Source organism: Patella vulgata, chromosome 9 (genome assembly GCF_932274485.2).
Source record: "Patella vulgata chromosome 9, xgPatVulg1.2, whole genome shotgun sequence".
NCBI lineage: Eukaryota > Metazoa > Mollusca > Gastropoda > Patellidae > Patella > Patella vulgata.
This window is the reverse complement of record NC_065887.2, coordinates 44,600,347-44,626,146: the sequence shown is the minus strand read 5'-3', so window position 1 is coordinate 44,626,146 and position 25,800 is coordinate 44,600,347. Positions and strand designations below refer to the sequence as shown.

At 36.3% G+C, this 25,800-nt stretch overlaps 1 long non-coding RNA gene across 1 annotated transcript in view; it reads right to left on the bottom strand.

Moving 5' to 3' along the window:
• The window catches only part of LOC130014340 (uncharacterized), a 39,179-nt gene that overhangs the window by 3,191 nt on the left and 10,188 nt on the right, over positions 1 to 25,800 (bottom strand). Inside the window, exons 2-3 of the long non-coding RNA XR_008789301.1 lie at positions 6,029 to 6,205; positions 4,715 to 4,810 (exon numbers count right to left, since the gene is read on the bottom strand). This is a non-coding gene — a long non-coding RNA (uncharacterized LOC130014340). The remainder of the gene's footprint in view (positions 1 to 4,714; positions 4,811 to 6,028; positions 6,206 to 25,800) is intronic.

The window sequence follows — 25,800 nt, the reverse complement described above, 5'->3', positions numbered from 1 at the left end:
GATATACAAGAATTAATAATATTGGTAAAAACTGAAATAACTTCGTCTAGACAGTCCTTAAGAACAGAAGTCGGAACAGGATCTAATGAACAAGATTTGGGAGCAGACGATTTAATTAGCTTTAAAACAAAAGATTGGCTAACCAAGTTAAGATTTTCTAAATAAACAGAATTTTTCTAACTTATCAAAATCATGAGCGTTATAGTCAATAGTTTTATTTAAATCATCAAGTTCAGTTCGTATTATTATTACGGTCCCTTTTGGCTTCTAAAATAGAATCATTAAACCACTGCGTATTGGGACGAATAGTAAATGTTTTCGTTTGAAGAGGAACAAGCGAGTCCAAAATTTCAGCAAGCTTTGGGTGATATTGGGTTGCCTTCTCTTGTATATCTTGAATTCGTTAAATGCCATTGAAATTCGAGTTCACGATTTCCGATTTAAATTTATTAGTGTCAAGTGATTTAAACCTTCGATATGTTACAGTCTTTCTTGTTGGTTGTGGTTTCTGGATCAAAAGATTAAAAGTTGCCGGGAAATGATCAGATATTAATTTGTCCGAGGCAGAGAGATTATCCAGTTTAATATCACATAGATTAGTTATCACCAGATGTTGTATGAGAGATCTATTAATCAGCATATCACAAAAATCAACCGCGGTAGAGTCGTTGGAATCATCAACATGACAATTAAAATCCCCCCAAATAATAGTGCAACACTTGGTCATCATTAACTGGTCCAGAAATAATCCAAATTCTTCCATAAACTTTTGACACAATTTGCTATTGGACGGGCTGTAAATTGTAATAATCCTAGTTTCCTTGAAAGAAAACTGTAGAGAACAATCCAAAATTTCAAAAAAAATCAAAACGATGGATAGAGAACAAGCTAAAAGAAAACAGGGGCCATAATCCAGAAAGTTATGATCTAAAAAAGCGAAAGGGACTAGATATTTGAGATATAAAGATATATTTAAGTTTCATCAAAACCAATTGAAAATTGTGACTTCTAGAGGGTCGACAACTTGGTATTACATACTTTTACATTATTTGCGTACAAAGAGCATCCATTTTGTCGGGCAGTTCGGTTCAGATTTTTAAGACATTCGAACTCAACCTTCATTGATGTGTAACGGTGATATATTTAAACGGTTTTTAAAATTGAATACAAATTGTGACTTCTAGTCGGTCCACAAGCTAAAAATGCGATTTTCCGAACAAGCAGGGACCACAATCCAGAAAGTTACATTCGGATATGCGCGATTATCGAAAGGAAGCAAGATCTTTGTGATATAAAAATAAATTTAAAGTTTCATTAAAATCGGATCAAAATTGTGGCCTCTAGAGGGTCCACAACCTTGATATATCATATATTTGCACTATTTGCGTACGAGGGGCGGCCATTTTATCTAGCATTTATGGTCCGATTTTCACGATCATTAGGGTACAACGGTGATATATTCACACGGTTTTTTTTAAAATCGGATAAAAATTATGACCTCTAGAGGAACCACGAGTTACGAAAATAAAGGGCCATAATACAGGAAGTTACGATCGGATTAGAAATGGTTCCACCACTGATGTTTTCCGCCTTACTCCAGCCACAGTAGTGGCTCGTCCTACGGAGTTCCTGTGCGCAAGTTTTTTTTAGTCAAATGACTACAAAAAGGTTACTGGCCTATAGCTCCCTTAATTTACACATAAACTGACCCAAAACTGTACTTCACATAGCTTAAAGAAGCTAAATCGCTAACATTTGGGACCTAGAAACTGACACAAGTGGGTCGGAACTCATATAATACTGTAATATGAATGTATATAAACTGATATACATTCAATGGTTTCCGTTTTTACTCTAATTTCAAATCAGTTATGTTCCGCGAAATAAGCCAGCAGACTGAATCGAATGCAAATTTCTAGCGCTTGGTTATTCCAGTCTACATACGCCGTTTGGTTTGGTGCAATATGTCTAGCCTCGTTCCTAGAGTCTCTTGCTAGAACTGGGGCTGAAACGCATTATGGTACACGATTCGTGTACCAATGGTAAAATGTTTATTCTGTCTTAAATATTGGATATCAGAAGCCCATCTTTTCCGGTAAGATCACAGCATCAATGTTGATTTAAATTGACAAATAATTTGTGTTTTCAATGTTGAAGATTTTGGATGATATTGAGTTAGAGACTTAGCTACTTTAACATATAATAAACCAATTCCTATTGAAATAAAGGTGAAGCCTTACCGCATAAGTATATGATATGAAACCCAACTGTTACGCGAAATTTCTCGACTACCAAAGATATTTCAACTGGCCGGTGTCATGGCGGCTTTCACATTACAAGATACATCGCTATGCAAATGTAGAACGCATAACCAGAAAGAAAAACTGTTCGGTAACTATTTTAGTGGGACAGTCTTCACTATTTGTGATAGAATTACTTATTTCAATACAAACTGTAATGATATGTGTTGACAATTGTGTGTTGAACCTATTTAAACTTGCGTAAGGAGTCTTGGTTTAACGATACATTTAATTGTAGTTACGATCCAATATGCATGAATATCGAAAGGAACCAAGATCTTTGGGTTATAAACATGTATTTCAAGTAAGTATAAAAATCTGAATTACCACAGTGTGGGTCTAATTTCAGCTTCTATTGTTTGAATGGCCATGTTTCATTCACCTGAACGAAACTAAACACCATCCTAATATGCGGTTCAGTTGAAATCGCCCCAAAGAAGCATGGGCATGTGTAAAGTTGTTCGCTTCCGCGGAGTAGCAGAATGGAGTCGTCCACTTTAATAAGAGAGAGAGAGAGAGAAATGGGGTTTAACGTCCACTCGACACAAACTAGGTCATTTCGGGACTAACATATGGTTTAATTTTATTTTAATAATTCGCTTGCGCGTAGGGGTCTTTAGCAGTGGGAGGAAACCGGAGGACCCGGAGAAAACCCACGAGGTTGGACAGGCGACCCTACTCCTTGCCACGTACAACCGGGGATTCGAAACCACGCCAGTCGACTCAATGACAGACTTTATGATACAGCGCGCGCACGCTAACCATTCAGCCATCCAATCCCCCCCCCACTTTAATAAGTAATCATTTAATTAGTATTACTTCCATATTTATATGATTAAATAACAATTAAATAGATTTATATGATTAAATAACAATTAAATAGATTTATATGATTAAATAACAATTAAATAGATTTATATGATTAAATAACAATTAAATAGATTTATGAATTTAATTTATTAAATTATAAAGGCCGAAAAAAAAATAATTAATATTTACGGTTGCTTGGTTGGTCGGTAAATCTTTTTATTTCTGTTATTATTTCTTTTTGTTTGTTATTTTTTGAAAGGGGGGGGGGATTAACGTCCATTCGACACAAACTAGCTCATTTCGAGACTAACATATGGTTCAATTTTACTCCAGTAATTTCCTTGCGCGTAGGGTTTTTAGCAGTGGGAGGAAACCGGAGGACTCGGAAAGGTGGCCCTACTCCTTGTCATGTACAAGCAAGAAATCGATACCACGCCATTTGATTCAATGACAGACCCACCAAAAGCGTTATCTTTCTATTTTGGCCAAATATAACTTTTGAAATTGTAATCAGTCACAATGGAATCAGTCACATTTTAGAATTACTCTATTACTTTTAAAGTCACCCTTTTAATATAAATGAAAACGTAACAGACGAAAATCGATACGAGTATACGTGTTTTTAGCTAAAGATCTCTTCATTAAAAACTAATGTAAATAGAAAATCTTAAATAGCTATACGCTATAGTAACAGACATTTGAATAAAAATTAAACATAATAAATATATCGGTATATATTCACAATATTATTACATTTGATATACAACGAATTTATTTACAAAATTCTCCTTAAGACATATATTTTTGAAAGAAAGAAATATAGTTATCCGGGCAGTTCAATTTCTGATAATATAATTAGAAGTCAAGCTTTGCAAACACTGGCCGCTTCAACAACATTCAATATAACATCATTAATAGCGGTCAGTTAAAGTTCAAATGAAAACAGAGTGTGGTCATCAATGACAAATTAATCTTTGTCACAATAAATATAATTATTTAAGAACTATGACATTCCTTTGTCAGGCAAGCAACGATAGATGACGTAAGACTAGGAGTTACAGCAATTACATGTTCAGAGTAGACAGATCTATGAAGATACCACGCAACACACCCACCGAGATAGCCATAGCTATGTCTTGGAAAAACAAAAAGAGAAAGAGAGAGTGTGTGTTGTTGTGTCCGGGGAGGGGGGGGGGGGGTAACTACGATCACGGAATGCTGAATTTCATTAAAATCTGTTATTAATATAGCCTTTATCGCGTTGGATTAAATCAGCTGATTTTTACGTATATTTATAACGATTTTCAATCACCATAAAACTAAATTTTTGTATTTAATACATTTCCATACATTCGACTATCATGTATTTATATTATAGATTGTAGTCTTGGGTAGGAGGGTCGCGAGAAGAGGCTAAATCACCGTCATTTTACATTTTGATAACCGCCAGTGTGAGTGGCAGGAGCTATCTCAAGCAAGGGGGTGCTTGGTCATATCATTCTTTGGTTTCGGGCGAGAGTCGACGAAAAATTATTCTTGTAACCAATGACCTCAACCTGTCAGTGACCAAACATGTAAAGGTTGATTAACAACCGTGTTTTTACCTCGTTTTCTCAAAACACTTCTAGATCTGGGTTCCAAAACACTTCTTGATCTGGGTTCCAAAAGATCAACTAGTAAGCTGCTAGATATTCCCGATTCTGTAATGGAAAAGACATTTATTTAGTGCTGGAATAAAAAAAATACCAAATTACAAGTTGTAGTTGGCGAAACAGAAACTCTTAGCTGTGTAAAAGCAATGAAGTGTGTATCATTCGAATACAAATAAGTACATTTGTCAATGAGATAAATTTCACGGCACGATAGTTGGGTAACCATCCATGGGCCATTATTCGATTATTGCGGAAACATCAATACACCAATTACCGTCAACGTTCCGGTACACCTTCCAGTACATTTCCAAAAGATGCAGCTCTTTTGAGACTCGTGTGACGTCATACTTTCACGCCAAGCACTGTGTTGAAAAGGGGATGGTTACCTCACAGCCCCTATCCTACAGAACTCTAAGTAATGAGTTCAGATCGACTGGATATGATACTAAGAGACCTATCTGACGACGATAAGACTAACGTTTAGTATGAATAGAAAGTGGTCGGAAATTATAAGCATGCGTGTAATTAACTTGCTATAAATGAAGTCGTCGCCACTCTCCGTCAATTATCGTGTCCCAAAGCCTCCGCTAATCAAATCGCCTATCTCTGATTTATCTTAGCGGAAAATGTTAATCATCCATCTCAGTAAAGCCATTCGCAGTGGGAACAGACACACCAAGTTGGAACATTCTGTTCGAAAGTTTTGATCAATCAAATCGCTCATCGTTACTTAGCCTAGTCAAAGTACTAATGTTCCCTTCCATTACTCTCACTCAATGTGTTCCAATGTCTCAACTAATCAACTTGGTTATATCTCGCCAACACCATGTTTCAACATTCTACCCCATATAGATGTAAAGCTGTTATGTTCCAAAGATAAAACCGAATTCGCTTAGCCTTAGCAGCAAATGTTCATCACCGAAGTAATGAAACTATACACCAAGTTCTACAACTCCAACTTAATTAAAACATAAGGCATCGTGCTTCAAAGTTTCAACCAATAAATTTGGTTACAACTCTGCATAACCTATGTAGAAAATGCTCACTCTATCAAACTTATACAAAGCTTCATCACCCTTGACTACATCAGCATAAAAGTTATCGACCAATGAAATGATTTATCTCCGCGACGGCATTCGCCTAATAAATAAGCACGTACACGAAGTTTGAAGATTCTAGCTCAGTTAGAATCATACATATTGTTTCCCCAAATGTTTAATGGAAAGAGACACAGTCGTGAAGAAAAACAGTCAAAGAATAACTTACCATCAATACACGAAAGTCGTCCATTGACATAGTCTATATCTGCATTTAACACAGCCTGACAAAACATGGTTAATTCGTCAAATGTATAATTCTCTATACAGGACGGAACATGAAGATAACATCGCCCATTCTCGCTGTCTTCTGACCAATCCTCTGGACAATCCAGTTTTCGTAAACCTTAAAAATTAAAATTTAACGAGGAATTATACTAACAGAATAGTGGTGGGGTCGGTGGGGTGGGTATGGGCTCTTCTCTCTTACAGAATATGGCAATTACATAATTGTATACAGGGGATGGCGCTCTAGATTTGAAACCGCCCCGCCTCACCCCCTATTCACAGCTTCTAGATCCGCTACTGTTTTATACATATAAGCAGGCCCATTCGAACGTCTATAAGTATTATGTTATTACAGACCTACTCTGTCTATCGTCTGTGATGGCGACCAGTCCGTGTTGCCCAATTGCCAAATCGACCAAATGCCAAAAATGCGATTGATGGCTTTGTTAAAAATCAGAAATGCTCTCCTTGATACAAATAGATACAAATAGACACAAATACACTGACATAATATTTTTCCAGCTATTACTAATTTTATCATAAAACTATTATATCAAGCTTGATTTCTCCTTGTGAAATTGTGACAGATTGTACAAGAGGCTAGAACAATGGAGCCGTGAAGATTGAACTATAACTTGCAACTATGTAAGATTTAGATAAAGAACTAGCCATTCTTGCTATAATAGTTCGAAAGTAGATGATGTAAAATGAATAATTTGAAAATTTCATTCAAATTACTCTATTGCAAGCGATGATATTAGCCTTTGAAGGTTTGACAGACGTGTGCAATAATTTCAACCACCGTACTGGTTGATCGAAGCTAAGTCTCGGTCCTCCATATTTGATTAAATCAAAGTATCGCTGAACGATTCTAATCTATTTAATATCGGAGAAATCTGACGCCATCGAGAGTTGATTAAGGCCTGGATCAGTTAATTAATGTCTAATTAATACTTTAGAAAACATTTCAGGCCTACAGAAAGACCTGCAATAGGCAGATTTACCTCTTGCATAATGCATGTTTAAACAGTTTAAACAGTGGTATGCATAAAAAGCTATTCTCTCCACGCCAGTCTAACCAGCGTGGCTGGACTCAGGAAACCACCAGATCATGGGCGTCTAAAAATCAAATGGTGGTCTAAAGAACCCAAGCGATGTCGGATCTGTCGCGTGTGTGTGTATGATATCGCAGTTCGCTTCCACCGAGGTGATATCGCAGTTCGCTTCCACCGAGGTGATATCGCAGACACTAACATGTTATATATACATAGTGAAATTATTTACAATGTGATTAGCGAAAGATCCTGCTTTTTATATGCATAAATTTCTGGCATTAGTTAGGTGATTGGTCAATTACCCTTAATGACGTCAAGAATTACCCAAATATGGACATTGAACATGAAAGAATATATCGTAAATTTCCATTTAAAGTGAATTGACTATATCAGTAAACATAATACATTCCAATGAATGGGCGTATATTGTGATCACCATTCTCGTCCATAGGTCTGCTCGCTCTATAGGCTATGCATCTTTATGGATTTTTGTTTGATTTTGGCTTTGTGTACAGGTCATTATGAAGAGGGTCTCTATCAGATTTAATGAAGATCCGATAACTTTTGTCCGAAATATGGACTCTGATTTCGCGTATTCATTCCAATTGCAGTATGTAAAAACTCGTTGTTTTCAGTCAAAGACTTACCACATGATTTTAGGTGATGAAAAGAGGAGTAGATGTTTGAGCAACAAATTCGTTTCTTTATATCTAATTGTTATCGATGGTTACATACTTAAAGACTCAAATTATCGTAGAATGGGCAGTGTGAAGTTACCTCCATTTTCGTTTTTCGATATTCAGGCTTGAATCTTAAAAAGCAGATTTGATGGATGTATATCTACATAATGTCTCCAAAACACATTTGATTAAATTAGTTTTGTAAAACGAACTAAAGATATCATAAATGATGATGTCTGAGCATTGGATTCATATAAAAACTGCTCTTTCTCCTTGTTTTTTGATATTAGCAAATCACGAAAAATGAGCTATATTCTCGATATTCAGGCTTGAATCTCAAAAATATAGATTTTAATCATGTATATCTACAGAATGTTTCCAAAACCTATTTGATTTAATCAGTGTTCTAAACCTAACTAAAGATATCATAAATGAGGACGCCTGGGCTGTGGATTCACATAAAAACTGCACTTTATGGGGTTTTTTTATATTGGCGAATGTCGAAAAACGAGCTACTCGTTTCTCGACATTCAGGCTTGAATCTCAAAAATACAGATTTTAATCATGTATATCTACAGAATGTCTCCAAAACACATTTGATTAAATCAATGTTCTAAACCGAACTAAAAATATCATAAATAAGGAAGCATGGGCAATGGATTCACATAAAAACTGCACTTTCTCCAAGTTTTTTGATAGTGGCGAATGTCGAAAAACGAGCTTCATCAATATTGAAAAACGAAAATCGAGCTAACACCACACTGTCGTAGAATGGGTGGTTTTCAACGCATTGTTTCAGTAATAAACGACTTTCTCGATCACCAAATGCCTCCCATGGATTACTTGTATAAATAAATACATATCATTACTCTACAACTGTAAACCTCAATCGGAAAGTTCACATACTTGCGAGCGGTGTTTTAATTTACATGTCATAAAATTGTCTACGTGATTTATGTATTTTAATTACCCTTTTAATACTGACGTCTTTCAGGCAATTTTAATTCTGACAGATACGACATCTGGGTCATCGGTAAAAAAAACAACAAAAGACTCTTTGCTTTCGTCATTGTATTATAATGATATTCTAAATTTACTGTGTATTAGCAACAACTTACACGCCGAACTCCAATAAGTTCATCTAGAAATACATCTAATAGCTTGTTGTAAAATAAAAATCGGGGTCCCTTATGAATACTTCACAATGAAATTCCTCATAATTACAAACTATTCATTAGAATGGATTCATCTTTAAGATGTCCTCATAGAATTCTTCCACATCAATATTGATTTACTTGGCGCTTTCCTGATCTTTAGATAACAGAATAGTGGTAATCGCAGACATCATATTCTTTGGGTTATATAACAATTTGTATCCCTTAAAGTTATCAGCTATAAATAAATAATTGTTCAAACAAATACAAAGCCAAACCAGATTAAAATAGGATAAGTTTCGCACTATATAGCATACAAATTTTTCTACATATGGGATTTGAAAAAATAACATACAAGTAAAAAGTCAATTCGTAAGCTTTCCGATTATATAACCCAGCTTAAGAGATTGGCACAGCCGTCTAAGCATCCATAAAAAAGCTAATATTTACGCCATCGGATACGTGATGTATTTGTACTGGTTTATTTAATAAACAAGGTGGCTAACATCTAAAACATGATTGCAACATTGGAAGTGACACATTTAAAGTATAGATCAGAGAACGCGAGACAAATGGAAAAAGTCCGTCGATTATCGGGGTTTGATTAATTGTCTATTTATATTTTAAACTGTTAGCCCCATTAATAACGCCATACTATCATTACTACTGATTTCCTTCATCTCATCACATCTCATCTCATCCGAATATCTTATAAACGGGATATACACTGTTGTTTTAAACAGGTTTCCATGGCAAATCATGTCAATATCAAACTTTTTCTTTCGGATCAGCTGTTGTTTATTTCTATTTAATTCTTTCCAGAAAAAGCTGTTGTGTGAGCGTATTTTGATATTGCAGCTTAATACGGGCATGCAGGACCAGTGAGAGGACTTGGTTAGTTAAGAGAACGTTCCGACAGCAACTATAATAGTTCTAGCTTTCTAAGCCCCATGAACGCCAGATGCATTGGAAAGAACGTAGGGGTTATGGAAACAAACGGGTTAACCAAGTTATACCATATGACGCTACCACAAATATTTAATTAGTATCAGATTAATTGACATTGAAAATCACTCTCACTTATCATTTGTGTCTTTATGAATGAGTGAAAAGAATCAATTAGTATTTTGTGTATACCGTAAAGAAAATCAAAATTGGAAGAACTTCCCTTCATTTGGCACACAGTTGTAAATAAAGTTTGGCTTCATGTGGGCGTCTGTATCGTTCCCTGATAAACTTGGCTTCATGTGGCTAGTTTACCGTTCCCTAGAAAGCTTTGTTCACCTCCATACTCGCAATATTTGTTGAGTTATTTGATACAAAATGAAAAAATTACGGCATGATATGAGCTAGGATTTGGATGAAATTATAGTTTAAGTCCACGCCAGTGTAGTTCACTCTTATGCACACAAAATTTCTATTTAGATCAAGTTCAAACTTTGTGGTTGATCAAAATATTCATTGCAGCTTAAATTTACATTTCATACAAAATGCCATATCTTTAAATTTTGATAATCAGGTGGAAGTGAAAGAAATAAGGAAAATTTGAGCTATAAATAAGGTATAACAACAGATTGATGTGAAAATATAGTGAATATAGTTTTATCAATTTCATAGCCAGACGCTTCGGTTTAAAAATACCTAAAACCATCGCCATTTCACATGATGTGTCTATTATCCTGACATATATTTCAGTAAATCTTTTGAAATTGCATTAACTCTCCTTCGCCCATACAATTTCACCATTTATATTAAGTGGCAATAACAAATCATACTACAGATAAGTAGATTGGATGATAGAATGTTTTCCTTTCTTAAAGTAGTCAAAATAGCCATTGGAGGGATTATTTTACTTCAAAAGTTTGTTAATGGAATGTTGCCTTTAAATTTAAACGGTACCACGAACTGAACTTGATGATTTAAATAAACCTATTGACTTTAATGCGTTTGAAAGCTAATTAAATCGTCTGTTCCTAGATCCTGTTCCGACTCCTACTCTTAAGGACTGTCTAGACGAAGTAATTTCAGTTTTTACCAATATTATTAATTCTTGTATATCATCTTCTACTATTCCCAAAGTTTTCAAACAAGTTTATGTTACCCCTTTAATTAAAAAGTCTACACTGGATCCTAATATTTGTTTGTTTGTTTCTTTAGAAATTACAGACCTGTCTCTAACTTATATTTTATTTCTAAAATATTGGAGAAATGTATTGCTTCTCAGATAAAGGCCCATCTAGATGACAACTGTTTGTATGAACCATTTCAAAGTGCTTATAAACAATTTCACAGTACCGAAACAGCATTAACCCGGGTTTCAAATGATATTTTAATGGAAATTGATAATAGAAAATGTACATTTTTAATTTTAATAGATTTATCTACTGCTTTCGACACGGTGGACCCTTCTATTCTTTTACGTAGACTCCATTTTAAATTCGGTATTTGTGGCTCTGCATCAAATCTTTTAAAAAGCTATCTTGTGGGTTGAAACCTCAAGGTTCTCGTTTTGGTCCGATTTTATTTACCCTTTATACGTCACCATTATGCGATATTGTTAGAAAATGTGGTCTCAGCTTTCATTTGTATGCCGATGATACTCAATTATATATTTCATTTACACCTAATTGCCCACCTTCTTTCAATTTATCAAAATTGCAACTTGAGAACTGTATTAGTGAAATTAGAAAATGGATGTCAAAGAATTCTTTTAAAATTGAATGATGATAAAACCGAATATATATTATTAGAAAATGGATGTCAAAGAATTCTTTTAAAATTGAATGATGATAAAACCGAATATATATTATTAGATTCAAGGCACCAATTAAGTAAATTTTGATGGCCGAATGGTTAGCGCGTGCGCGCTGTATCATAAGGTCAGTCATTGATTCAACTGGCGTGGTTTCGATTCCCCGGTTGTATGTGACAAGGAGTAGGGTTGCCTTCCAAACCCGTGGGTTTTCTCCGTGTCCCTCCTACTGCTAAAGACCCCTTCGCGCAAGCCAATTTTTGAAATGAAATTGAACCATATGTTAGTCCCGAAATGACCTAGTTTGTGTCGAGTGGACGTTAATCTCTCTCGCTCTCTCTCTTTCTTTCTTTCCTGCACATGATACCCCCCCCCCCCCCGTTGTAATTGGCCATTGTGATATATTTTCATCTGATTCTGCCCGAAATATTGGCGCAATCTTTGATTTATGCTCATGGGAGCAGTAAATAATATTTGTAAATTTTGCTATTTTAATATCGGTAACTGCAGAGGCCACTAAGTCACTTGTTAATTCTCTGGTCACTTCTCGATCAGATTACTTTAATTCACTTTTAGTTTATCGATACATTACAAGAAGTACAGAATACTGCAGCTAGACTTGTTACTTTGACAAAGAAATGCATCACATAACTCCTGCTTTATAAAATTTACACTGGTTACCTGTTAAATATCGAATTGATTTTAAGATTTTATTACTTACTTTTAAATGTTTAAATAATTTAGCTCCTGTTTACCTCTCAGATCGTTTAGAACTTTATACACCTGGCCGAACATTACGTACATCAGATAAACTACTTTTAAAGCCCAAACTGTTCAACTAGTCTCTTATGGTCAGCGCTCTTTTAGTTATCAAGCACCTATTTTATGGAATAATCTACCATTTAGTTTAAGATGTTGTACATCTCTATATTCTTTTAAAATACACCTTAAAACACATTTATTTAATCAGGCTTTTAACTAACTCTGTATATAATTGTTTACGTGTCCATAATCTTGTTGTTTCTTTATGATTTACATTGGCACTTTGTAAAGTGCTCCTGAACATGTTATATGAAAGGGTGCACTATAAATGTGCTGCAATAATGATAATAATAATAATTTAGGTGTCTATGATCAACGGAAGAAAGTCGGAAAGTAGGGTAGATATGATTTGACAACCGGGATTCATTGATTTCCCGCCTATTTTGTTTTTATTTTGCTGTAAAATTAGAACGAAACTAAGAGATTGTACGTAACTAAATCAGGTGATTATACGAAACTTAACATTGCCAAGAAATACAATGTGATAATATTTTACATAGCATTTAAAGGCATGCCACGAATTCATTTACTTATTTATTTCATTTAATATTTGATAATCTTTCTATTTATTTATTTCATTCGTTCATAAACTGTAAATAATCAAATAACAAATACTTTAAAGTAGCTAAATCTCTTCAACCGTATCCATAATCATCGGCATTTAAACACAGGAATCAGAATTTAATATTGGTTCATTTCAGTCAATATTGATTTTGTTATATTGCCCTCCTCAACCGAATATTTAAAACACACAGAACATTTTAAAATCGAAAAATGAAATCGGGTTTGATGTATTACTGTCCTGCTCCGACTGGGCTTACGCCATATAGTGTTCTATGAGGGAAATTTTGCCCGAACAGCGGCGCTACGTTTAACGTGCACGCCAATGAGTACACGGGTCCTCGGCGTTTTGTCCCATCCGAATGACTGACTAGATGATATTCCTTGTCCGACCAACCTTTCTGCCCCACTAAACTTTTTAGGTATAGGTAAACTAAAGTAGACGTCGAGTGGCAATCTTGTTCTGATACCACCCACAGATGAAGCAGTACAGAAAGATTCTGTCTGTGATTTTTATTTTGTTATGATCCCGGTTGGTGTAGGACGTTAAACCCGATTTCATTCATTTTTCAAGACGAATTGTGTAAGAAGAAAGGGTTCATGTTGAATCCTTTACAGTAACGGAAGGATATTATACCAAATTAAATTGTTATTTTAACAGTGTTGTGCACCCCATTAGTACAGGAAAGTAGACCGTCAACCCCCATTTCATTTCTTGGCACTATAATGTAACTACGATTTTATTTTTATTTTTTCATATTAACGAATAACACTTCGACACTTGACAAATTGGGCATGGCATTCGGGAGGACTAGCCTAATTTGATTTGAGGAGTGGGAAGTCTGTTGCTAAGTGGTATCTTATAAACTCTGGAAAATAAAATAATTTCTATTGCTAAAAAATTATAATCCAATAAGTGACATGACCGTCGATCGGTAAAAATACGTTGGGAAAGTATAATTATTAATGAATATTTGAAGGGCGATCGAAGCATGGCAATGTTTGATAATTAAGGCCGACAAAATGAGTGATACATATTATCTTAGTAAGAATATACCCAAATTGTTTATATTTCCGATTTGAACTCGACAACAATCCATAAGTCGTAATAGAGACTTTTGGCAAGGGGAATTTTTTCCATCCGTAGCACGTATCCGTGTCGTCACGTGAAACGTTTCGTCGATGTAATTTTAGAGTTTTGGCAGATTTGGCGTAGTTCTATTACGGCATGATGGCAGTGATCTACCATCAGTAATAGCCTACAAAGTACTGGAGGGAGTGAAGTCGCTCGACAGTCGCTGAGCTATTAAAAAAACCCATTTATATCAAATCTTATTAAAAAAATCTTTGACTTCGACTCGACTCGACAGCAATGTTTAGTTTCACTAATGTATCATTTAAGAAAGTTTATACCCCTTTACCATAGAATCACATCATTTACAGATTTGCAAATTTAGCGTGTAGATCAACCAGCATGCAGACATGCAGGAAAAATATTAAAATTCAGAGAAAAAGTAATCAAAACTATTGATTAAATTCCAGTGTTTATCATGGTTAAAATCACATGAAATATACACCTTCGTGTTCCAGGATACACATTGATTCATCAAATATACACCTTCGTGTTCCAGGATACACATTGATTCATCAAATATACACCTTCGTGTTCCAGGATACACATTGATTCATCAAATATACACCCTCGTGTTCCAGGATACACATTGATTCATAAACACGCTATTCAATCTGATTAAACACACAGATCCTATTTCGTTTAGTTTTTTATAGTTCAAAATTCCGATTTACTCTTTACTACACTAGGATCTGGAAGAGTTGTTATCATTGACGTGTTCTGGATGATGTGAGGGATTAGGCGTGAGGTTCACGAAATTGTGGGTAATGCACTAGAAACATCAATGCTGATTGGTTAATCAAATATCTGATGTCATAGGGTCAAAAGCCGCTCTATAACCTCTGACGCGACCTCCCAGAACAACTGGTCAGATCTGCATGTAGCGTAGGCCATCGAAAGTATAAAAAAAGCACTATGGCACAACATTTTAGGGTCTAAAAGTAGCAAAAATGACGGTAAAAAGACGACGTGCTGTTCGATACGTGCTGCCGTGCCCGTGTGCTGTATAACGTATGGGAAATACACACACATTGATGACGGCACACGCAAAGTCGACACGGATACGCGATACGGACCGGGAATTTACGCTTGCCAAAAGTCACTATTATCTTGATTTACATGTGTATGCAGACCGTCACACTGTTTATGACACGGTAGCCAAATGAGGTAGAATATTCAAACTTGGTATAAATGTTCATCCCGTGACTGAGGTTGATGATGAATATTTTATTCGTGTATTGTTTTATTCGATTGTATGTTGTTTTATTCTGTTTAGATTATATCTTTTAAACATACATTATGACGTCACATTAATAATGATGTCATCGTATTATTAAACATACATTATGCAAGAGCTAAATCTGTCTATCGCAGGTCTTTCTTTAGGCCGGGAATGTTATCTAGATTTTTAATTAGACATTAATTAACTTATCCACACCATAATCAACTCTTGATGGCATCGCTAGCCTGCGATATTTACTGGATTATGATCAGATTTGCTGCTCAACTTTCATTCATTATTTAATCATGAAATGGATAATCGAGACTATGTTTTTAATCGTACCGACTTTAGTAATGATGATCGAGGCTAGGCAGACAATTCAATCGTCAAAATCTCGGTCCAGAGTGGATCAATTTGACTGAAATGTTTAGCAAATTCCCTTATCTAGTTTTTAACTATTATAGTGAGAACTGCCAACTCTTTATCTAATCTCCCATAATGTATCTTTACGTTTACCTTAATATATGACCCATTTTGCACTTGATTTAGATTTGGTCCCATCGGTTAAGTTTGCTATTGTGTGCAGTTATCTTACACGTTAGTACATAAATCTGTTCATGTATTTAACCGTACTATATTCGACATTTGTTTACTGCGTGGAGTTTTGCAAAATATTTGTTCAAGGGGCATTATGGTAGATTAGATACAGAGTTGAAAGTAATGTAAATAGAATATGCCCGGAATATCAGTCAAATTGCTCCACCCTTAACCAAGATATTAGCTTTTGAATTTTAGGCCTAGCCTCGATCATCATTATTAAAGTCGGTACGATAAAGTCTCGATTATCCACTTTTATGTTTCATTATTTTTCAAAAAACGAATTCCAATCCGTTAAATATCCCAGGCTAGCGATGGCATCGAGAGTTGATTATGGTCTGGATAAATTCATTAATGTCTAATTAATAATTTAGATAACATTTCAGGCCTAAAGAAAGACCTGAAATAGGTAGATTTAGCTCTTGCATAATGTATGTTTAATGACCTCTGCATAAATGTTTTTCTAGACTGATCCTATCAATATTTGGAAGTGAGACGAAACGATGAAATTATATTTAATGTAATACGGTATATAGGATGGAGATTATTAGTACATTTTGATTAAATTGGCACAGCTGAGATAATGAAACATGCTAATGGTGGGTCCTTCCTTAGAATGTGTAAACACATAATCAATGGCAATTCATTTGAAGGTTTGAAGGTAGCACTAATGGGATTAAAATAGTAGTTAATAGCATTATTGCTTCGTCTACAGAACGTATATCCCCTGAAGCGCGGATCCTAGGCCTGTAGGATAATCCCCTCTCCCCGATTATTTCAGACATAAACGGCTAGCCAAACTGCCCCGGACCAAAATTACAAATACGCCTGTAGTAGCCAGCTAGTATTAATAAATTACAAATACGCCTGTAGTAGCTAGCTAATATTAATAAATTCCAAATACGCCTGTAGCTAGCTAGTATGAATAAATTAAAAGGTCGACTTTTTTTCTTTTTTGAATTTATCTAGATTACATACACTTTTCCTCGTGTACTAATCACCAACGGACTTTTTATAAATATATACGAACGCCATTCTGCACAACGTATTTGTTTGTTCCTCTTGTTTTTTATATCTTCACAGAATTAACAAAACAAAGGAATATCTAAATGCTGAGAGTACAGAACTCCTCATTTATTCATTCATTACAAATAAACTAGACTATCATAATGCCTTATTTTTTGGCCTTCCGAATTATCAAATTCAACACCTTCAACGAATTCAAAATGCTGCCGCCAGAGTTTTGACAAGTTCCAAAAAAATCAGACCACATCTCCCCCATTCTGGAAAATCTACATTGGCTCCCAGTTCAACAACGAATCATGTTCAAAATATTACTGTTGACTTTCAAGGCGTTACATGATCAATCACCAAAATATACCAAAGATCTGATTACCCCATATAAATCCACAAGAACTTTTAGATCCACAGATAAACAATTTCTGTATCAACCATCAGTGAATCTTGAAATAGCAAAAAAAGATCTTTCTCGTTCTCTGCTCCTCTCTTATGGAATTCGCTGCCTTACCACATTAGAACCATTGACTCCCTAGATGTATTTAAATCTCAGCTAAAGACGTTCCTGTTTGCAGAAGCGTTTCCGTAGTTCTATAGAGAAAACTTGAAAAGCGCAATATAAACTATAGTTTTAGTATTATCGCGCTATATAAATAGAGAATTATTATTATTATTATTATTATTATTTATTTATATATTTCTCTGTAGGATTAAAACTAAAATGCCAAGCCCCCCCCCCCCCATCCACACACATACACACCCTCCCGGCTAACTTATGCTTTGATGTGTACAGTGGCGGCGCCAGCCGCCGGGGGTTGGAGGGACCAAGATTGGGCAAAGTCAAGTCCAAGGTAAAGGGGGCAAAGGCACGAGCTTCAACTACGGGCAGGGAGGTCTACCCGAGAAATTTTTAGAAAAACAGACTGCCGGAAATGCAGCCTGGCAGTATTTCAGGCACTGATCGCTGAGATAAAGTGTCAAACGACCGAACCTCGACGAGAGCACACTCACGAGCGCCAAAGTAGGGAATCGTTACGGAGGGCATGCGGGACCTCCCCCAGAAAAGTTTGGAAAATAGACTGTCGGAAATTCTGTCTGGCAGTATTTAGGCACCGATTGTCGAGATAAATGGAGCTGATGAGATAACGTCTGTCACCTGATCACTAGTTCATCCTACCCCAGAGATAAATATAGCTGATCAGATACCGTCTGTCGCCTGATCACTAGTCTATCCGACCCCAGAGATAAATAGAGCTGATGAGATACAGTCTGTCGCCTGATCACTAGTCTATCCGACCCCAGAGATAAATAGAGCTGATCAGATACCGTCTGTCGCCTGATTACTAGTTTATCCGACCCCAGAGATAAATAGAGCTGATGAGATACCGTCTGTCGTCTGATCACTAGTCTATCCGACCCCAGAGATAAATAGAGCTGATGAGATACAGTCTGTCACCTGATCACTAGTCTATCCGACCCCAGAGAGGAAAGTGTCAAATGAACGTACTTGCGAACCTCAACGAAGTCCCCGAAAATTTGAAAAGTAGACTGCCGGAAATGCAGCCTGGCAGTATTTCAGACACTGGTCGTCGAGATAAATAGAGCTTACCAGATACTGTCGCCAAGTCACTAGTTTATTCGACCAGAGAGGAAAGTGTCAAACGGACGGAGTGAGTGAATCAAAGTGAATGAACATTTTCGCCACGATATGTTGTGAAATAGACTGCCGGAAATGCAGCCGGGCAGTATTTAAGAAATAGAGCTGACCAGGTACCGTTCGTCGCCAAATCACCAGCTTATCCGAACAGAGAGGGAAATGTCAAACGAACGGAGTGAGTGTATCAAGTGAATGCATATTCTCGCCGCTTTGAACCTACATGTATATACCCAAAAACTTTGAGGATCGTAAAAAGCACTTCTCAAGTGATTCACGTGTAATTGTTTATAGTAGGTTTACAGCAGGATGGGCTTGGTAAGAAATCTATCAGACTCTACAACATGCAAGTCTATGACTGAGTGAGGATGTGGGATTTAATCACCGTAGATGGTATTATTGATTACCGAATCGTATCACAAGTAATTTTTTTTTTATTTTCCAAAATTGTTGGGGCGGGGGGGGGGACAAACAGAGGGCAAATGCCTCCCCCCCCCTTGACGCCGCCACTGGATGTGTATCACAATAAAGAAGTAAAATTTGATGGGTTTTTTTTTTTTAAACTGGACGTAGTTTTATCGGTGTTGTGCATACTTAGTGCTGTTAAATGTAATCGTCACATAGAGAGCATTCCGTCAAAGGGAAGTCAATAAAATACACGATTCCCGACTAAGAATTAATGATTATGTTTTCGTTGTCTGCCGAGGGTTGAAATTTTAATGTGACCAAGGGCGTTAACCCTCAATGACACAAGAAACGAAAAAGCGCCAACAAGAGTTGAAGAAGGCCGATCAAACTTAAAATCAATTTTTAAAAAGGATATATTCAGATCTCCTTATCTGATGGATAATGACAATACACCATGATATAATCCTATCTATCGTCGGTGGGGAGTCGAAAGGTCGTATCTGGATTTTGCGAAATTGTCCAGGAGAGCCAAAAAAACACACAGAGGTTAAGAATCACAATGTCTAATAAAACCGTCATGTCAAAATGCCGTATGTAAAATGTCGTATTTCTGAAGCTTTTCTTAAATATTTCTGTACAAAGTGTATGTGTAGCTAGTTATTGCAATTTTATACAGCAAAGACGTATCTCAGGAAAATATTCACCTTTACCTGCTTCAATTTCATAGTAGACGCTCAACAATAATTTCTATAATACATATTTAACTATAAAACAACACTGGCTACATTTCGTTTGATTGTAATACTTTGGTTAGTACGGAAGATCATTAGGGTCAATCACATGAAAAAAAAATTATTCTGTCTATAAAACCTCTTTTTATTGGCTTAGAAATACGACAACTAGATGAAAAGATGCGCAAGAAAATCTTCATTCTGAAGAAGCAAAAAAGTGAATTTCGCAAAATATGCCAGATACGACCCTTTGACTCCCCAGCGACGCTATGCTACATCGTACCATAAATCTTGTATTAGATAAATTATGTTTGTCAACAAAAACCTGTTCTTTACATTATTAATACTTAACTAATTTCCTAAGAAGACCCACCAACGCCCATCCGTGATAACTGAAAGGTCGGCAATAATCGAACCACTATAAATCTGGTAGGCTCTCATGATATTTACTAATCTCGGAAGAGTACATAGTAACGCGCCTTTTTATGTCTAACTTCAAAGTGTTAACAGCTAATAGCATCATTGTTGAAAACAAGCATGAAGACGGAGACTTAATTAATATCTATTATAACTCTTAATAAGGCACTATAAAGCACCTACCCACCTACTGTTAAACAGTCGTGATTGTTTCCTCATTCCAGCACAGCAGTTGACTTAATAACAAAATCAAGTCTGTTATGGCAAATTCTGCTTCTCTGTTGTATAGTTCTAAGAAAACTGATATGTGAACCTTTTGGTTCATTAACTACTAATATTGGGTTGCGATAAATAGTTATCTAATCTAAATTCTTGCCATGGTCAGTAGTAAACTTGTCGGAGACAGAATAACATGTGAAACAATGTTTGTAGTGACCACACGGCCCGGATAATCTTCTATAAATGAACAATCGGGGCATGATACTTTTATATTTGGCGTCCACAGACTTTTCACTCTGACTTTTTTTAACTATCGAAAAATGTTTTAGAAACCTCTTTCTAGAATAAGCTTTCAAAGTTATAATGAATAGAGTTGTTAAAACTGTTAATGACGAGTATAGTTCGTTATCTACAAGCCGCACTCACCATGTTATTCCATTGACGGCATTTCTTGGGCTAAAGCCTTCATTATATACTTAAAATTCATAAAACGAAGATAAAAAAAAAATGAAGTACACCCTCGTTTTATATGGTCGCATATTGTCGTCCCTTGCGTGTCTCTTCTGTGTCCGAATGAACTGATTGCTTGGATAATTTGCATAAATAGTTGAGATGTCGTAAAATCGTAGTCTTACTTTACCATTCGATTTCAAGGGTAAAATTCGTTTAGATTGGTTTAATACATATCGCCGACGACTGAAATAGTGGGCGTACAAAAGAGTGTTACCAGCCCCCGTCTGTTTTTCATAGGACGATAAACTAAGGTGTCAATGGCGTAGACTGTTAAACAAGACGATTAGATAATGTTACTTGATCATCAAATATATCTCTCTAATATTTAGTCGCTTTATAATCGTCTAGCTTTAATAGCAGGGGGGTTATACATCAACAAAACACACAAAACATAGTTTGTGTCACGGAATATTACTATTTATAAAAATATGTTGGAATGGCAATGAAAAAAGATGTTGTTTCTGGGTCCCAAGCTCGTGACACAGTAACCTAAGGGCCTATAACCACACAGATTAAGGCGTTAGGTGTTAAGCTCGTGACCTAATAGATTACCGTAACAACCGTAATAATAACCAAACGATCAATCAAATATGTCATTTAATACAAATCCAATGTTTTAAATAAATTTTGACAATCTCAATTTTATATCGTCTGTCGAGGATACAGAATGTTTCATCATATCTTTGTTGAGATTGCAACGTATTGAAAATGTCTAGAGTGACGATCAATGGTTTTATGAAAGCTTTAGATCAATGTATAATACATGGTATTTCAGGACGGAGGAAATCTATGTGAATGTTCTCAAAAACTCCACACGTTCTGGAAACTGGCAACATCGTGAAGCACACCTACAATGGCGTTGTGACACGGTCACAGAAAGAGAAGGGGTATCTTGTAGTGGCTCCTCGATAGAGATAGTAGCTGCACCAGATCAAACTTTCGATCCGAAGGTCTCATTGGTCAGAGATCGCAGTTACACCAACAGATGGTATGGAAGCGTTGTAAAGTCATGAGTGCACAGATTTAAAAAATCGTATATTTTGCCCCTTCTGCTTCACTGTATTTATTATCATACTACAGTAAGTTTGAACATGTATTTTTAGGAAAAATTTTTGCGACGAATTGGAGCAGTGAGAGGACGAAAACTATCGATATTTATCTCTCCGTGACCTTTTGTGCCTGAGTTAACTCTCCTTTTTCGAAACATTTCTTAACCAAATGCAGTCTATAGATTCTAACCGGATTTTGTTTTCATTTGGGACCAACCCTCTCAATATTAATGGTTCCACAACATTCCTTTCCAGAGTTACCTCCCCTTTTCCGAAAACCTTGGATTATATTTTCAAATTTGATGTAAAGCATCTCGGTGATGAGAGAACAAACCCTGTCTATGAAAGTATTTTTGTTCCAGACAGAGCTGCTGTGTGGGCATAATTCCACGCTGGATATTGTTTTATAATATGGCAGCAGACAAAAGGATCCTTTCATTTCATTTGATATTTGTTTAGTTTTTGCAATGTCTATATTCTGTCTTGTCCAACAGGTTTATCTTGTAGATTTTGTTTTTGCGTTGTAGTGCGGTCTTCCTGCACATACTATTAAAGATATCAATAAACTTCTCCGTCGATGGGACATTTAATCGACAATCAATTCCGCTAGTTTGTTAGAAATCTTAGTAAAATTAGCTCGCGTGTTAGAGTGGTTTCAGTAGAACACATAAAGCTTCATCTTCTTGACAAAAAACATTTACTAAAATGTGTGAAACTGCACTAAAAAAGTGGGATAAAACTGTAATATTTAGATGGATGCTTTCGGTCATTTCTTCATACAATAGGCTAGTTAACTCAATATCTTTTAAAGTGCACATGCCATGTTCATAAACACTTTATACCAATGACAAATCAGTCTAATTAAAGTGCTTGTTGCCAGTAGGATCACTTGCCATCATTAATCGGTCTTTAAAGGGGCATTATATAAGATTAAGAGATAGTTCCAAAATAGATAATTCAAAATTGATTCATTGAAAATTTCATTCAACCGACGTTGTCACTGTTCGAACTTTTGATAAAGATTGTTTATTATCGTAACAACGTTACTTGTTAATCGAGACCCAGGCTCGCTTAAATTAACTCATTAAATGGCGAACGTATTTTAATCCGCTTACATCTGCACCATCCGATAGTCCAGAGAGTTGATTATAGACTTGACATCTGCACCATCCGATAGTCTAGAGAGTTGATTCTTGACTTTTCATGTGAATAAATGTCTCAGTGATAATTGGGAGAACATTTGAAGCCGAAAAACAAACCTGCTTGCTATTTGAATAAATGTCTAAATAGTAATTTATATAACATTTAAAGCCGAAATCCTGCTATAGGCCGATTTATCTCTTACATAATGCATCTTTGAGCATACTGATTTTACAATTTTACCTTCGTTATATAAAACACTTTCAAATTTGTCAATATCGGGATTCGTAGATGTATCGTAAACACGTATTAGCCCTTTCATGCCGTCCGTAACAGCTTCCTGGCATTGTGGTTATTACGACGAATTACCAATTTCTCTACGATGCCACACAAACCCTTAAGTCCGCCAAGGGCAAGGGGCGTGGCAAAGGCAAGCGGCCATGGGAATTAGAGGACCAGGACAGCCCCAGGGGACCTACGACTTCATGGGATGACAGCCCTGCAGCAGATAAGGGCCCCCAAGATGTTCCCCACACCAAGGAGCAGCGCACGCAGCAGGATGACAACCCGCACCAAGGCCACCAGAACCACGGAGAAGAAGGTCTTTTAGAAGACAGTCTGATTGGGGTAGGTTCTTGGGGCCATGTGCTTGCCATCTAAGACCGGCCGGAAATGAGGAACATTCCATCGGTCTTAGAATGCAAAGCAATGACCTTCCGGTCATCATGGGTCCGAGGCAGTGGCTTGACCTCGTCCTTCGGCTCTTCAATGATGGTCTGCACACCTCTGTGAATGTCTCCCACGTTACTCTTGCCACATCTGGAGACACAGTGGAGGGTTGGGTACTGGTCTCCTGTGTCAGGGGGCCATTGTCAGCTTAAGTCCGGGTTTTAGGTCCAATCCTCTGGAGCAGCTCATCAAACATCTTGGTGGCATTCTGACATAGTTGGTGAAAGACTTCTCCCATCTTCCACCCTCAATTCTTGCACAAGTCCAAATTCTAGCCTTCTCTGAGGTGTCAGCTATAGTCGAACCCATCGGCGCTTGGGGGTTCCCTTCTCCTCATGTTGGTACTCCGGTTCCATAATCTGAACATTTAATGTGCAGATGACGGGTTCGGCAGCGATCGGCGGCCTTTTATAGCGTTTACGGACCCATGAATAAGCCGAACTGAATTTGGCATATTCGTAAACAATTCGGCATATTCATAACTCATACGCTACAATCTGTAGATGATTCTTTCATTTCGGACCTTTATCATAATCCTACCTTAACATTTGTGAAAGAGGGGAATTCGCTTTTTTCCGAACTGCAAGTCTTGACATGTAGTCATAACAAAGTTCGTAACGTTCAAAGTTGGTAAGATATTTTAACGAATTAGATTATCTCCCGCGTGCACGGAACATATGATACCACTTCTGGATACATCTTGGCATTCTTTAAATTCTGATAATCTGTCAATTCCTTTCTCTGAAAGGCTGTGAAGGACTTTGAAGGGCTTTGCCACTTACTTTGAAAGTGTGCATACATGTAGTCGTATTCAGTTGGGGCATCGAATGTTGCATTGTCTGTTAGATATACGATTTGCAGGAGAAAGCATGAACAGGAACACTACATATTTTAACAGAAACAATAAGCTTGAATAAACTGATTAAACGTAAAGTTTCACTCCCGTTGACGGCAGATAAAAGTATTATTGTGGATGCAATAGATGATCAAATTCTCCAAGCAGGAATTAATACATCACTAAATGTTAAATACTGGTAAATGGTTTATTATTTTTGTTTATTACGTAATATAATGAGAAAACAATGGTGTAGACTCCCATTAGAGTAACTTGATGTTGCTAAACAGGAAAATAATTATTCCTATAGGCTAACATAATCTAATATCAAAGTTTACGTTGTCTAGGCATCGGACGTATTAGAAACACCGATGCTTAATTCATATCAAATTAACATCTCTTTATATTGAATTGTTTACATTATTTTCAAGTGTAATTTGAATTTCAGTTTGATGGAACATTTCCGTAGCCACCTGATCATGGATGTGCTATATAAGACTTATTGTAATACTTTAGGTTTATCCACGGTTTGCCAGTAGGGTAAAAATCAATTAAGGGGATTCAAAACATTTGTCACCCAATTATTGCGACGCGGTGAGAAGTGAAGGCAGTTAATCCCCTCCTGGAAAACGGATAATTAGAGAGTATGTGAACATTTTTAACAGTTTGGTGAATTTAATATAAAATGGCTGTTAACTTACCAAGATGGCTGATAAGTTTCAACAATACGCCAAGAAGATGTGCGATAAATATAAAGTTTCTTATCTATGGATATTTTCTGTCTTATTAATTCATACAGATTTTATATTTTTTTAAATGAAGGTGTTAATGTTGTCTAATCCATCCATGCGTATTATTCCTGCCTTAACTTATACAGTCCGCAAGGACATAACTCGAACACCTGACTACTAAATCTACCCGCTCGATCGCCTGCTTTAACTTTCATTTAATAAACTCATAATATTTCCAGTGAAAATCTTAAAATAATTTGGAAACAAATCGATTGTTTTCATTGGCCATCAGGGA